The sequence below is a fragment of the Atheta coriaria genome, unplaced genomic scaffold (assembly GCF_025399875.1).
Source record: "Atheta coriaria isolate IRGN ID8LTWV9N9 unplaced genomic scaffold, Caltech_Dcor_3.1 hic_scaffold_7_pilon, whole genome shotgun sequence".
In the NCBI taxonomy this organism is placed as follows: domain Eukaryota; kingdom Metazoa; phylum Arthropoda; class Insecta; order Coleoptera; family Staphylinidae; genus Dalotia; species Dalotia coriaria.
Genome location: NW_027045449.1, coordinates 2,692,229 through 2,709,291, shown reverse-complemented (window position 1 = coordinate 2,709,291; position 17,063 = coordinate 2,692,229). Strand labels below are relative to the sequence as shown.

General features: G+C 34.9%; 1 protein-coding gene across 3 annotated transcripts in view; it reads right to left on the bottom strand.

Annotated features, from left to right (window-relative positions):
* Positions 1–17,063, bottom strand: part of LOC135795903 (homeobox protein 9) — a 97,221-nt gene that overhangs the window by 37,094 nt on the left and 43,064 nt on the right. For all 3 annotated transcript variants that reach the window (XM_065307714.1, XM_065307713.1, XM_065307715.1), the window contains exons 2-3: positions 14,375–14,421; positions 4,875–4,940 (exon numbers count right to left, since the gene is read on the bottom strand). The gene's annotated coding sequence lies outside the window, so the exon portion shown is untranslated. The remainder of the gene's footprint in view (positions 1–4,874; positions 4,941–14,374; positions 14,422–17,063) is intronic.

Here is a 17,063-nt window from a genome sequence, read left to right as displayed (position 1 = left end):
CATGAAAAATGATTTTGCGCATACGCCGCACGGCTCGTTATCAACTTTATTAAATTATTAAATGGCCACAACAATCAAGGTGTTGATTGTCGGCTGTTGGCTTGCACGCAATCGAGAGTTTCAAATGTCAAATGCTTAATTGTACGCCACTTTTGTGCAGTGTAATGTCGAGCGATTTTAATGTCGTAATTATGAACGGTTTGACTCAGCGGCTAGTGTTAGATATTTTAATTAATGGGGATTTTTATTAGCGCATGTGTTTTAATTAATTAATAAAATATTTTAGTACTTCTATAGAAAAAAATACAAACAAAAAAATGCATTTATTTTTTGATTTTCGCAAAAATTCTTCGCTTAATTGACTAATTAATTTACCAAACGGCCAATTAAGCGGATATAATGAAGATTTATCGATTGAAAGGTGAAATTTTTATTACTTTTCTATAATAACTTGTTTTTGCACTTTAAAATGCAGCAATTAAATCCGAAAAACATTTTGTGAAATTTAATTTAATTTAATTTAAAAAGAAATGTATTGTTCTGGTTTTGTTCCCGGTGGCAGTCCACAATTAATGCGGCGAGCTGCCGAACGATAAATTCGAAGCGACGTTGTTTTGACTCATGACTTGGCGAGAGCTCGCTGAGACTCGTGACTTTATCGGATGAGGAAACGGCAATGAAAATAAATGGCAATATATTAATGTCACCGGTGCTACCCATACGTCTATGTTTCTGCGAGCATCAACAGTTACAGACCTACTTTGAATAAAATACATTAAAATACCAAAGCGCATACGCTAAGAAAAAAATAAACCACGTTCCTCTTAGTTGTAGGCGTGTATAAAGTATAGTATTTAATATATAATAATATTCTATTGATATAGGTAAGCACTGTCAAAGACCCATTTGCACATTTATTGTTTATCTCCGTTGAAAATGACAGCACTCTCATGGGTTGGTGTAAATAAATTTCAGCGCAAAACGCATTTTCTATTTCTAATCCAGTCGCATTTGAATTAACTGCGATATTCAATGAAGTGCCTCAAGTATTGATAATACCGACATTTGCCTATACCTGCCCATGGTAAGTATCAGTATCGGGTAAGTACCAGCAGTATATAGTCGATGTGCATTGAAATTATCGTTCGGTTTATCAAGTAGCATTTAACATTTAACGAACCTGTCCGCGTCCGCGGTCAAGCGCACAGCGAGAGACAACCAACAGCGACTTCCAACTTTAAACCGCTGTGGAGTTTTAAAGTTGCAGGCACGTGTATGAGACTTATTTTCGCATTTCATTCGCAAATCGCAAGATTTACGTGCGTATTTTGACCTGTGTCGCTGGGGATACAGACGCAAAGTGTAAATCAATCTGGAAAACTATAAATTTTCATTATTTGCATTCACAGCGTTGAAATCACGTCTAGAAAACAAAAGATGTGTATTTTGTTGCATAATATTAGGATTTTTATATATTTTTTATATAAATTTTGGCAGAAGTCAAAATAATTATTCAATGATGTATTAATTTTCTTAAAATTGAAAAACTTCAAAAATAAATAGAGTTTTATGGTGTTTTTTAGGCAGTTTTTATTGAATTTGGGTGCGCGGCAAGTAGGCAACCCAAAAAGCAACTCATATGCCATCTATAAACAAATAGAGCATACGATTCATGAGAAAAAGCGCTATTTTTAGTGATTTTTGAAAAACAAAATCACTTTGAACATAAAATTGCAAGATTTACAATTTTTGAATGAATGTTAAACCCAAATTCTCTACCAATTTTTACTTTTAAATGAATTAAGTTAAGCTCATTATTTTTGCTCTTTTATCTAAACCAATAAACCAAAAATACATTTCAACATACTTCATTAATCTTCCCAATATTAAATAATTCCCAGTTGCAAATATCGATGTCCTATCAATTAAGCCCGCCGAAATAAATCTTAAAATAATTCCCCCCTTGGGCGGAATTATCGAAATTCATAATTAAACAAATTAAACAAACACAAAACTCAATCCCAGCGTGTGTATAGCATACACATATATCCATCATGTATCCCATTAACTTTCCTCTCGCACTAATTGGCTGAATACTTTGGTTTTATACGCACGCCATTTATGGCTAAATATATAAAACTTCAGTACATACGACACAGATAAAATAAAACGCATCAAATAAAACCCGAAACCGAAATGTCCGAAGTCAATCATACCATATACTGCATATGCGCGACTGTCAAAAAGCTCCAAACGTTAATATCATTAATTCAAATTAAAGATTCATTTATAACACATAGAGGCAGAGCGCGAGAGATAGTTTTTTATATGCGCTGTCGATAAAAAATCAATTTAAAATATCGAGGACGTAATTTAAAACCCGAATGTCCAGCGGAGTGAATACGTATTGAAATTGAAAGATGTGAGAGACGTGTAGCACTATTAGGAACACTTTAGGCTTCTGTTGGTATAGTGCTCCTTAATCCTTATTGGTTTATCGCGTTTTTTTTTTCTCGGCGCGATACGATCCACCTGCGTGTGAAACGCGCGGCGATTAGTAAACATTTTATTAAAATAATAAATAAAACTTTTCAACATTAATCATTTTAGTTACATAAAAAATGAAAAATGTCAAAACCACAAAAATTGCATTTTGCGTTTAATATTTTTTTTCCAACGAAAAATTTCTTATTAATTTATTGTCTAATCATCACCGCAGACGGTGGATGCAATAAAAATGTTGATTTTCCAAGAGTCCATAAATAAAACACCATTGGAAGATAGAAAAAAGCGAGCAATGTCGCCGGAATGGACGCGCCTCGCTGAGTTTTAATAACGCTAATTTTATGCAAACTGCACGTTGTAGGTAAAGGTGAAGGTAAAAACACCATATTGGATCGCTCGCCACGCTCGGCGCTCGAAATCAGCTGAGCTCGCATTGCTTTTGCGTCGACTTCTTGCGCTCTTGCGGTAGCGAGTGGCCCTGACCGATTGATTTGCATTAAATCAAATCGAATACGCTATTTTGCTGTTTGCAAGTATCGATGTACTTTAGTCCAAACCGCAACGAATCTATTTAAACATGAATAATGCACATACGTAACTACCAGTAATCGTGTACTGTGACATTGAAACCTGTGTAACAAATTTACAGAAATCACAAAAAACAATTTACGCAAAAATACTTTATGAGTAACACTCCTCCTGGTTATCCGTTAGTTGGACTTGCAATGCAAAAATAAAAAAAAATTAGTCGTAAAAACTAAATTCTCCATTGAATTCACTCAATATTCCAAAGTATGTGGCGTGTCGTGCCATTAGTCACCATTCGTTAATCACGTTATTTATCGATTTGCAGATGCCATATTCATACTTCGACTTCCAAGAATAAACGCACAGAAGATGAAGATGAAGCAATGCAAGAACTCTTCATCTTCACATCATTACTCCTCGCACAATATTTGTGTTTGGTAGCGGTAATGGTATTGGTATTGATTTTGCGCTGACAATACGCACTACTCCTCAATCACGCGGTCGTCTCGTCAATTAAATCAATCAACATTATCGCCGACTCAATCTGTGATTACGTCGCATGTCTTGCGATGGCTTAAACGCTTGTTGTACTAGGTGTGCGAGTATTTAGACGCACTAAACAGCATCCGATAGCATCGCCAAGATATCGACCTATCAGTTACCGACAATTTTCGCTATTTATTTGCTCGCAGTTATTTGTTATTTATGCATAACGTTTAATTACCGTTGAGTACGCGGACAATTACATCACTATCGATTGCAAGACGGATCGGATGCGAAGAGTGATGATAAAAGTGTTCGGGTGGCGTGTGTGCATAGGAGTGGTAATGAGAGCACGTGCCCATCGTAAGATATTTTACTCGATCGACGACGTGGTCATGTGGCTGGTGCGCTTGCCGCGCGTTGTTAGTTAACCGTTTTAATGCGCGCCAACGGAATTGTCCAGGAGCGATGATTATCGATGAAAATTGCTAATTACTGAAAACCGCTGCGCGTATTTCCATGTCACTGGCGCGTTTTTGCACGATGGTATGCGAGGGAATTACAAATCATCAAAGTTATGAGCTACATGAAATTCATGCCATTTCTAATTAGTTTAGAATCAAATAAATTCCGTTTTTTGATAATATTTTAATAAATATTAAGAGATTTAATATTTTTGGGTTTATATTTTCTTTTCCTCTTAATTTTTTCTACTTCCACCTTTAAAACGCAACTTTTTTCACTGTTTCGACACACAAAAAGTGTCACTTTAATCACGGTTGTGACTAAAGTATGTAAAATCTTATTTTTAGTTAAATGTCGTTGAAAAAAACGCAGAAAAAATGTTTTTAAACATTCATTAATAAAAAAAATGACAATAAATCATTTCCGAATATTCTTGCTAATTTAACATAATAATGTTGATAATAAAAACAAATTTGGTTGTAATTGTGTAAATTTGATTTCCTTGTTGAGAATTTTCAACAATAACTTTCATTTACGCAGTATTAGGAAATTTGAGTGAAAATACCGCCGAAACTAACTGTTTTCCTTCACTTTAATATCCAGCAATAAATTATTGTCGCGCACGACGTGTCGTAAACAAATCGGGAAATTTCGCAGCAAAATTTTGCACCAAAAAGGCGATGGGAAACTGGACGCAATAAACCTCGCCGCGTTTCATCACAATCCATACCCAACCACACACACATTTTACTTTATGTAACTTGTCAGGCATCTAATGCGAGACAACATTTCGTCGCTCCAAAACAAAGACGAAAATCGTGAGTGCGCAAGGATGAAATTTGAGGTTAAAAGTGCATCAAACAGCAATGAATCGTATTCAAATTCAGACTTACGTCTACGTTGGAGTCTGTGGAAACTGTCGGACGGCGTCAGTCAGCCCATTGCATCATAGAAGTTTCCTGAAAATAAGGAATTCACATTGATATAATAAGCGGCAGACATTGAAAATAATTATATGCATAAATATGCTCGCATTTAAATGCTAATTTAAGTTTGGCGGGGTAACCGAAAACTTACAATTACATTGATCGATTTTCCATAAATCGTGCCCGCCAGCGACGACAGCAAAATTTATTATGCGTCTTTGCCTTGCTCTGCCACATTGTAATTCATAGTTATCGGCGATGCAATTTGAATAAAAAATGTATTAACAAATTATCGATTGAATTTCGTCGCCGAGAAATTCGAGAATCGTTAATAACTCACTACCAAAATATTCACCAACAAAAAAATGGAACAATTTGACAATATTAATTAAATATATCATAATAAATAATTAATATATTAAATAATAAATAAATTTTTGCTTTCCTAGAGCAGTTTAGATAACGTTTCTCGGTACAAATAAAAAAATGCAACACGTAATTGTTTAGGACACATTTTAGACGATTAGAACCAAGAGAAATGTTTATGTAAATTTAAATAGTAATTCCTCAAAGCAATAACAATAATTTAAGCGCGTTCTACATGTGTTCGCACATGCATTCCGCTCGCGATCCGGCCGCATAATACAATAATAAAGCATTTCAAACATATTTTGAGATCGCGGCTACCGATAAACCAAACAGAAGAAGAGAAAAAAAATTAATGGTCACACCAAGCATCTAATAATAATAATAATAATAAAAATAAGTCTACATACAGCTTCTCCAATTGATCAAAAGTATTTCTAGCATAAAATTCCAATTTACGCCAGATATCTCACAATTATTTCGGTGAGAATAAAATTTTTACTTTTTTGAAATATTTCGCACAATGCCTTGAACTGTTTCTCGGTTCAAGTCAAAACTCCAAACGCACGCGGAAAAAACTATAACTTTCACCTATTTATAAAGATAAATAAATATATATATAGGTATCGCCCACGGCTTTTAAATTTGTCGCCACAATATGAAATTACATGTTTGTCTCATGCATAGAATACACATTACTCTTCTTATCAAGACATTATTCACTCCGATAGAATTTTGGATCCGTAGGGTGTGCATGTAAACAATAAATTATTTTTTATTACCTCGCGTTTTGTATGTAAATTAATCGAAGTGTTAATGTCAGTATAAATCGATATTTATCTTGTTTCAACGTTTTTTAATGTAAAAATAAAAAAAAATTATTTTTAGAAAAATAAAAATAATTTCTGCGTTTTTTAATGTTTTTTATGAAGTTTTGTACAAATTTACGCCTGCAATTAAGCGCGCACATAAAACCCATCGTAATCATGTAGGAAAATTTAAAAAACGCAAAAATTAGTCGAATGCCAACAGTGAAAACGTTTTTGAGTTGCGTCAACTTGCACTAAAGTCGCTCGGTTTTTATACCGCCACGGTCATAACAGCCCATCGTCATTAACATTGCCCGGCGGTAAAAGTTCACGTAAAGTTCATTCGCGCGGCTTTTGACTGTTTTCGCCATTCTCGGCCCGGCATGTCGCTATAATTCCCCATGCAAAAAGTGCAGCTAATGATGAACAATCAATTGCATTTTTCGGGGGGCTTTTTATTGACATTTACCGTCAAAGTAATGAGCCAACAAAAAAAAATCATTTAAAATTTAAAATTTTAATTTTACAGCAAATGAAAGTTTTTGTAAAAATTGAATTTCTCACGTTTCTTTGGGAGAATCTAAGAAATGCACCTGTTGTATACATATCCATGTGACGAGACATCACCTGGAACTGGCAGGTTTTAGTTTTAAAACTTTTTTCAAGCTCAAATGTCCGCCTTTACTCAGCCAACGGAGCAACCTGTGACTTCTTCTGTTCGCGGACTGCGCGCGCGCGTATCTGTTACACATTGTGGCTGGGAATTGGAGCATGCACATCTCAAGCGGCGGCGGCCGTGCCTCAAGAGCGGCGAACAAGAGCCGCGCGCGCGCATATTTGCTTACCATCTCGCCGCGAAACTATGCTGGGAACCCGGCGGCACCTTTTTCATTATCGTCCATCGGGAGCAGCGCGCACATTTCTTACATTTCTAACACCTTTTTCCACCGATCATACCCCAGGGGGAATATTTTCATAATATTTTCATTCTAAACACCTACAGATATAAAAATCCACCTAACCTAGGACAATTTCTTGAATGAAATTATACACATTATGCATATTTATGCATAAAATTATCAAGCGTCCAATGCCAATAACTTTATTCGGTCTCCGGCGTGGATAAGGTCAATCAATCAATCGATTTTTCCCGAGATATCAAAGTCAATAATTAAGTCGGTATTAAATTATGTATTCAAGAATGCGGTCTGTCAGGAGGTTGAAACCTAAGACAATGTGGTTATTTAGATGTAAAGTGCATTGGTGAACAACAGGTGTCAAAATTAAACTTTATTTTAACCGGCATATGAGTAGAATTTAGCGCGTATGTAATTTTAATAATAGTTAATTAGCCGATGTAAATTCGCGCCTTCCTACATGGAAAATATTCCGCTCGTAATTAGAAATTAATACGTGCACTATGATTACGTAAGCAGGTGCGCTGCGCGCGTTAATAAGCGAGTATCGAGCGCGGCACGTGAAGTTTACTCCAATTTAAACATTTTATTAAAGCATCCATTCACACTGCACGTCAAAATATTATTAAAATAATATGTTAAAACACATATTAATCATAATGACAGTTTAAAAACTATTAATTCATAGATGGCGCCACTTAAAGCGCAAAATCTTTAGATAAATTTGTAGAAATTTTTATAAATGATGATTTTTTTGAGGTTTTGATGTTTTGCCAACACTCTATCTTATGTTATGGCACGCAACATTGCGCACTCGCCGGCTACTTAACATAATTACATCTGAAGCCATGCCAACTAAAGCCGGCGAGGCTGCTTTTACCGTCCGTCCGTCGGCGGTTTTCGTGCCGTAGACCGCAAAACTCAAGCCGGTGTGTTCGTGTTCCGCGTATGAAATAAAAGTCCTTGAGTCCTTGCCTCACTTCTTGCGCACGTCGCGCCGAGCGAATTCTTACATTCTTGGGTAAAGTACACTTCCGGATACAGCGCGCGCGGCTCTAGGTCGTTGCGAATGGCAACTTGTGTGACAAATCATGTGGAAATCTTAAGAAATTAATAGCCGAGACATTGTCAAGGTTATAGCAAATTCAACCAACCTAGAAAAATTCATTTCAATCGTGTGGCAATTGAAATAATTTACCGCAATAATTAGTAAAATAATTAATTGGTATTTCTACTTAGAAATGTAAAAGTTGAATTTAAAAAAATATCAAAAATCAATAAATAGTGATATAGTGACAAGAAACAGCTTGAGATTGTAATGAAAACAGTACCCAAATGCATTAATTAGTTTAATTGTCAGCAGTAGTAATAGCCACATGTCCACAACTCTCTCGAAATTACTCAAATAAGCAGTATCGACACGACGGATTCAAGCATCCATCGCCGCGGATTGGATCATAATGTTTAAGACTTAATTGCAATTCGTTGAAATGTTAGAAGTTTGCGCGCAGCTTGCAACGTAGTGTGCGGAGATAATAATTGGAAGTTATGATCGTGTGTAAACGTTTCGAATAATTACAATTACTAATGATCGAGACGAGACAATTACCGATGCTGGAGAATTAAAGAAAAAATAAGAAACACGTTGCCGCATGCAGCGTTTCGCAAACATTTCGGTTTACTGTAAAACTTTGATTTGCATCTGATTTTATTGCAAATTAGCGAATGCTGCTGCACATGGGCAATAATAATTCCAGTGTAAATGGGATTTTGTTCGATGGTTATTATTGTTGTTTAATTGTTGGAATTTGTAATTACGGCTATATTTGCATCTAGTACATTTCGAATGGTTTCTACCAGCTCTGAAATACAATAAAATAAGTTTTATTTGAAGGATATATTACAAATTTATTCGTTTTGGCCTTAAAGTCGCAGACGTTGTGAAACTTTTCGCTTTCAATATAGAATTATGCATCTGCAACAATGTTATTTTCTAATTTGGCTGTTTAGATATAAATTTTCGTACGGTAGTGCGCATAAATGTCATTTTACACATTTAATTACAAACGGATCATAAATTCAATAGTTCAATGCACCAGCGAGATGGAAACGTAAAATGTTTAACATTTTTATTTTGTAATATAAATGTTAGTAATGCGCAAAAAATAAATATATAATTATGATAATTGCAAAGTGTTAATGTTTTACTACAAAAAATATTAGTTATGAGCACGTGTTTTGTCTCGAGTTGAAATAATCTCGTTGCAAATGCTATCTTGATTTAAGTATCTACTCTTTACTTAAGTCATAAACCATCCATAAAACAATTTGGCAACTTAATAATCATTTGATACAAAAAAATAGAAGTTTTAAACGCGCGTAAATGTGCGTAAAATCAAACTTTTAAAATTTATAACAAACTTTCGAGTTTTATTATTAAATTTAATAAATTTCGTATATGAATATAAGTTGAATGTTTCTAGCGCCGCATGTAAAGCAGGCTTGATTAATTTTTATGACTCCCCGGCGTTTTCGGGGCGAATTTTGTCGGTTTCCGAGGCAAGAAAGTCTCCGTGCGCGCTGCGTGACTCGCGAAAAAGTCGTAAAAAAGCTTCCTGTCCATAGAACCGGCTTCGATCACAGCTCATGCATACATGTACACACAGAGTCGACACGATCCGACGCGTTTGTCTACGCACTGCTGACACGCACGAGAAAATAAAAACATAAAATGTTCAATATTTGAAAGTCAAATTAAAATAAACACACAACTGACCACAATACAAGCGAAAGAAAGAAAAAAGCAGAAGACAAAACATTTAGCAGATTATTTATGGCTATAGCTGGCAATTTGAATACATCATATTTAGACAACGAAAGAAAGACGAAACAAAACTGCACGATTAATTGATAGAGACATTAATTTTTTTCGAAAGTTTATTATTTATATTTATTTATATTCCAGCGCCATTTGTGTAAAATTATTTTTATCGAGCATGTCGGGTTGAATTAACAAAAGGCATAAAATATTTTTTGATGCAGAGTGAGTCCTTATTTGGAATCATGGGATATTAAATACTCTGAGTGATAATTTCGTAATTATTCAAAAAACTAATCAACTTTTAATCAAAAATTTTCCAAACCTCAAAAATTAATTCTATACTGAATAAAATAATAATTCATTGTAAAATTATATTTTTATCGAAATTATATCACAACTTAATTAACTTACGAGTATAGTTTTTAATGCAAATGTTAATATAGTTTTTAATTAATGACTCTAACAATACAAGTTACATCGTCACGAATATATCAACCAATTTAAATTAATTTCGTCGATTTACGGCTGTGTTGTGACTTGTGACTGCGGCGCTGGAAGAAGTTTTGCTCTCCTAATGCGTGAATTAATTTCGGTTAACGAATTCCGGCCGTAAAATTCGACTCATTTAACATTGTGGTTTCTAGTCGTCGGCGGCGACGTATTAAGAAATTTTCGAAACGCGAGCGTGCCACGGCAAACGCACGCAATTATCGTAAAAATTTTACAACTAATTTACAACCTGCCACGCACAATAACTTCTATTTAGAATACAAAATACCGTTCTATTGTCTGCACAGTTTAAAATAAAAATTATTAAATAAAAAAATCAATACTAACATAATTATTCCATTTATAATTCGATTTCTAGGTATTAAAAATAAAAATTCGAGTCGTATACTCGAATTGCACTGTAAATATTCACTTAGTGTTATTCTGTGCGTGTTTCTTCAATGTTTTGATTGATAACTTTGTGTTGTTGATAAAAACTGTTTGCTTTATCTACAAAACCACAAGACTCTACACACAATAAAAATCCATCAATATATTTATTCTAGTAAATAAACATTGAAGTGAATTTTAATTAAACACAAAACACAAATTTTCCTTGTTTATTTTCAAATAATTTTCAATTTTCAACGCGTTGCATGCAGATAATAATTAATAAACGACCAAAATCGACATATTTTGTTAATTAATATTAATATCTGCCATATCTCATACTTTTTCCAAACGCACGTAGCTTGTCCAGCTTGAAACTATGAAATTATTATGATAAGCGATGCGAATACGCAGTGCAGCGTCTGCACGTTGCCCAATCGCCGATGCGCTTTGCGTTATTTATTGCGCTCGTTATGCACGCACTGCAACGCAGAAAAAAAAACGTAAATGTTAATTACTTGCATTACCGACATTACAGAAAGATGCACTTAAGATGAACAACTTTCAGCATTCAACTCTGTGTGATGCCACATGAAAAAAAAAACGTAAAAAATAAAAATTATCAATTAATAATAAAATAACGAAAATTTGAGACACGTAGCGACACCTGTTGAATACTTTAATAAACTAATAAGTAAATAGCGCAAATTTGATACGCACACATAAAATCTTATAGTTTAACAATATCAGTATCAATTTACATCGATTCTCAGGGTTATCACACGAATAATCTTTGTCTCCGCCGTAAATTTTTAGTTTCTCATCATTTTACCTACATGCAGGCAACGTACGCGCACTTTTATTCAATAATATCGGTAGTTAGCAGTTACATTATTCATACACCAGCCGATTTCAATCGAAACTTTAAAACTCTCCTAAACTTTTAACGACTATCGCCGGCGATAGCAGCAGGCAGGATTTTACAACACAAAGTAGGCATGTCAGGTGTTATGCCTTCTTCTATCAGCGGCCAAAATCGTATCGTAAACGATCTCTCACGGCATATAATTTTTGATTACACGGCTCCTCGAAAAATTCCTCACGCGGCGCGCTAACCGCATTATCATCGCGTATATTCTTCGCCGATCTACGATCGTTATCCGGCGACACAATCATGGCACTCTGCCACTCTACTACTTCATAGACACACACACATTCGGATTGAAATCACGAGAATTTTATTATACAATAACACAATCAATGTGATATAAAACTTACGCAGATGATTAACTTTTACTCAGTGAGTGTCATTATCTTATTATAAGGCATTAAATTAATTCCGAGGAGGAAATTATGAGTAGAAAACATTTAATTCGATTTGCCCGACTGATAACTGTACAAGCAAAGACGAAATTGAATTTTATGTTGAAACAACGCAACTTGTGCTGATCGAGAGCACAAATTAAAATTTTGATGTGTGTTTTATTTTATTTTTTCGCCACATTCTTCTTTCTTTGTGTGGAATTTATTATCGGACGTGGTGCGGACGAATTGATTGATGAATCGGCGCTTTTGTGATTATTAGAGGAATTTAAATAAAAATTTAGAGCGTGACCAACGTGCCCAGAGCCACAAGCAACAAAATTAGACGACAAGACGTTGAATTTTTTTTTCAATAAATTTTACCAGAATAAATTAAAATAACACGTGTAAAATATTTTCGTAGAAAATAAATTTTCTTTCCATCGTAAATTAATATTAATTATAAATTTTATAACATTGCTTCTTAGGATAATTACTCATGGATCTTTGACGGGTGCGCGCGATAATTGTAATTACAGTTCGCGTTGCAATATTTAAACAATAACATCGCGAGCGCTTTGTTCTCTGCCCGCTGCGTTGGCTACCGGCGGTCTAATTATTTTCCTATGCTGCACTGCTCATTTGTTCACCGCTTCTTCACTTAACAACAAACGCGCCGGCAAGTATGATGGTTTATGATTTCGTTTAGGATGCGTTTACATTGCGGCTTCTGTACCTCACATGATACCATCCAATTAAACCACAATTACCTTCGGCCCAAAAATTAATTTATCTCAAGTGCACACGCAGTGATTGATTACACATGTACTGTTAATTATAGAATATAACAAATGGAGAAAAATCTAGCGAGCGGAGAAGTTTTCATAATTTAAATTAATTTCCAAGCGGATTTGTGTACTTTACGAAGAATAAATTCACGCTTTAACGCAAAGAGTCAAAGACTCTGTAATTATAATGCAATTTGGACGCAATTTATTTAACACGAAACTTGTTTTTAATGAGTATTAATAGCAAAGAAGAAGAGTCGCAGTCGCGGCGAAATCTTGATGAAAGCGTACGAAAATCGAATCATCGAAAAACCGGACATGTAATTACATCCTCTCCTCGCGCGTCAATAACACTTAAATCGTTCTTATCTTAATTAGTAATGCGATGCCGATGATTAAACAGCTGTTAAATATGAACATGCTGAAAATTAAACACTGTTTTCCCCAAACAAAATATCTAATCAGGTAATTTTAATAATTTCAGTTTTCATGCTTAAATTCAATAATTAATTGCGGAACATCCTGTTAAAAGTTAAAAATGAAGTAATTACACGTTCCTCTAACGTTGTTTAACGAGCTGATTAGCTCCCAAACTCGCAGGCGCGCTCATAAAAGTGTGTGTTCTCGTTTAATGCGCGTTAATATTTAATTCGGATCAAGTCCTTGGGTTGCGGCCTGCCTCTTGTGTCTCGCTGGCGTAATTAACTGTGTTGTTAATTATTTACATTAATAAATACGCCGCATGGGATGGGAGAGCCACGCAGCCATTCGAGCCGCACTAGTTGCGCGCTGATAATTAGTCAAAATTTAATTTAAAAATATTAAGTATTCGATCTTTTTACAATAAGTGAGTTGCGAAAAAAAGCATGCACATGTGAAAAAATTCATCTGTTGATGGGCCAGTGTGGAGCGCAGAGCGAAATGCGAAGAGATCAAGATGCGAGCTGGATGAGCATGAAGAAACGGAGTTTAATTGCAACACTGAACGGTTGTTAAACGAACTGACAACGCGTCAGAGGAGAAAATAATGTCTTGTCAAACGAGATTTTTTCCAAACTGGTATGGAAAAAATAAACGCGAAGAAAAAAAATTAAACCACAAAAACAGCAAAATTTAATCAATTTCGTAAATATTCACTAAAAAAATATGACGTCATCTGAAATGGTGGCATGTAACGTAACGGAAGTGAGTTTTTTTGCGCAATGTACTACTACCGTAATTTAATGTATTGTAGGAGATATTTTTATTACACGACGCATTGCATTTGCATTCAGCACGCTGCACTTGACTTTGCATTTCTCATAAATTACACCTGTGCGGCGGCGCAAGAGAGTACGGCACTACCAACGCGAAATAATAAAATATCCCGCCGAGACATGCCGGAGACACGGATGCTTTGCGAACTTATTATGCTGATTGCCGATTCAAGGTTTCGAGAGATTTTAACGATGTTTGCAGCGAACATGCCACCGCGCGACGATTTAGATTTATAAACCAATTCGTATTAATAGCTAGCAATTCCGGATAAAATATATAACACAAATTTTAGCGAAACTTGTAATAGTGACAAGGAAACATAACTTACGTTGTTGTTGGTTTGATAGACTCGATGAATGAAGAAATCCGTCATGCCTAAAACAAAAATAAAAAAGTTGGTTATTTTTTTGTGATATTTTGAGTTGCATGCAAATATTTATTAATTCAAGTGGGTAAACGAAACGAAATTCTCGTAAAATACGTGAAATATTTCCAATTATTCACTAATCGCTTTTGCGTGTTCATCAAACATGAGTATGAGGCAAAAGTGCCTCGGCGTTCTTTCCTTATTGCCGTGGTCAAACTAACATTTTTCTATTTCTTCAACGTTTTCAATTTTACGTCTGATAGCATAACGCATATCAAATTCCAATTGCTATACAAGGTGTTACAATAAATTTTATATTTTCTATGTTTTTACATTAATAAAAACATTTTTAAAATCAATATTAAATTATTTTTTAAATTTTATATTTAAAAAGTTTGTTTTAATGCAATTTAATAATTATTATCAAAGAAATATTTCTTGGAATTTATTCAAACATACAATTTATTCCTCCAAACGACATCTTTCGTGCACGCACGCAATCATCTCCGACGATAATAAAATTAAATATAAAAAACACACATATCGCAATGATAATCATAATCGTAATCATAATTTCCATCTCCAACGCGTTATCAAGTGTATCTTAAAGATTCCACAGTCAATCTTTACTTACCTCAAGCACGCAATACTATTTTCCATATTTTTTCTTATAAAATTTCAAAAAAATCCTAAGCACTTTCCAAGCAGATTTTAAGGACTTCTAAAGAACTTAATAGCTGTCAAAATCAACGACCGACGACGTAAAAGGACAACGCATATGATTGTTTCTTCATTCCTAACATCGAAATGAAGAAATCATGATTTTGCGCTTGAATGAAACTTGTTCAAAACTCGCAAGGAAACTTGAAATTTTTCCGCCGAGCGCGCATGCACGCATGGGAAGAAGAATGCGTGGAAAATATTTGCACCTCTGCGCAAAAGCCCACGTCCATCTTAATTCACAAGTGCTCACACAAGACTCGGCCGCGCGCGCGCGCACGACAATAATAATTACGATCGCAATTAGAATTACAATTGCACTCACACCTGCAATTACAATTAATCATATTGTCTTCCAGCCGCATTCGCCAAACTGTCTTCGATCCAACACAAGGCGTACCTGCGCCAACATAATGTGACTGCACATAAAACGCAAAATTAAATTAGGTTTAAAATTAATAAATTCACACGCGCAAATTGAAACACTCTGTGTAAACTTCATAGCATTTGACAGGTCGTTGATAATACTCGGCGCTCGTCCGCGAATGGGAATGCAAATACGTTTTTGTTTATACATATCATTCAAACATCATTAAGCGACGACTTAACTTCGCCGCCGCGCGCAAAAATCCACTCGGCGTCGTCCATCATCCTCCGCCGAAGGATTCTCATTTAGGCTTTTGATTTTCTATTTGCCTTCGTTACAACCTGCGAGAGGTTTAATTACTTCACATTATTGAGCTGTCTTTTAATCATTTTAATAAATTTCACAAACATTTTTTAGTTTTAATTTTTTTTATAAATTAGGTTATGTTAAATTCCGCTACATAGCAGTGATACCAACTGTTTTATTTTAATTTGTAACTAGTTCATATTCTAACTGTAGATGGCGACACCTGGTGACTATAAATTAATTACTTTCGTTGCATTGTTATTGTTAATTACATTATCCGTCCATTAATAACGCTGTAATTAACATTAATTATACGTTCGCCGATGCAGCGTCGATGAGATGACGCTCTTCACGTCTTGGCGCTTTGTTCCGCCTCGGCATGGGGTGCATTGATTCGTAATTTACGAGCTTTTATTCGCGTCGCACGTTTTTTTTTTTCTCTTCTTCGCTCGACACAGACACGATCGAGACTCTCGGCGATGATCATAAATAAACAAACATCGTGGATGTTGCACTGCACGCCGCGCATCAATGCACATTGTGTGGCTGTGTTTAGAATAAACACGCGACATAATAAATAAGATTTTCTTTACGATTCCACAACCGCCGTAGGCAATTAAGACTTATTTTAATTTAACGTATCACTTGTATTTCAAATGTAATTAAAGTCGAAATAAAATGTGCCAAGCATTTAATTAAATTTGGACGCAAAACCAAACCAAAAAAATTAAAACTTAAAAGAATGAATGAACTGAGGTGAGGCGAGTTGAGGCGGCCAGACGTCGATTAATTAGGTAATGCACGCATGCGTGAATAGAGCACACCAGTATCTTAATTGTGTTATTAACCTGTCGACGGGATTTAATTCTATTCCTATTATTTCGCGTTCGTTTCGCGTTGATTTTATGCAGATTGCGTGCGACTTAAACTGCGCTTTGCTGCGGCTCTTAAAAATTTAGATTTCTAAATATAAAATATAGAATATAAATGTTAATGATAATGTAAATACGGGCGTAAATATAATTACTGCCGTGTTTGCATATTCATTACATTATTGTGTGTCGGCGCGCTCGTACAAGCGCACAGGCACAATGAATGTGAAACAATAATAAAATAAAAAATTAATCATAAAATAAAAGAAGAAATAACAACAAAAAAGCGATTACGTTGTTTCACTCGGTTATTTTGTATGTTTTAATCAGCTTTTATGGCGTACGCCAGCTGTCTATTATTGTTTATTGTTGATTGCATGTTTAA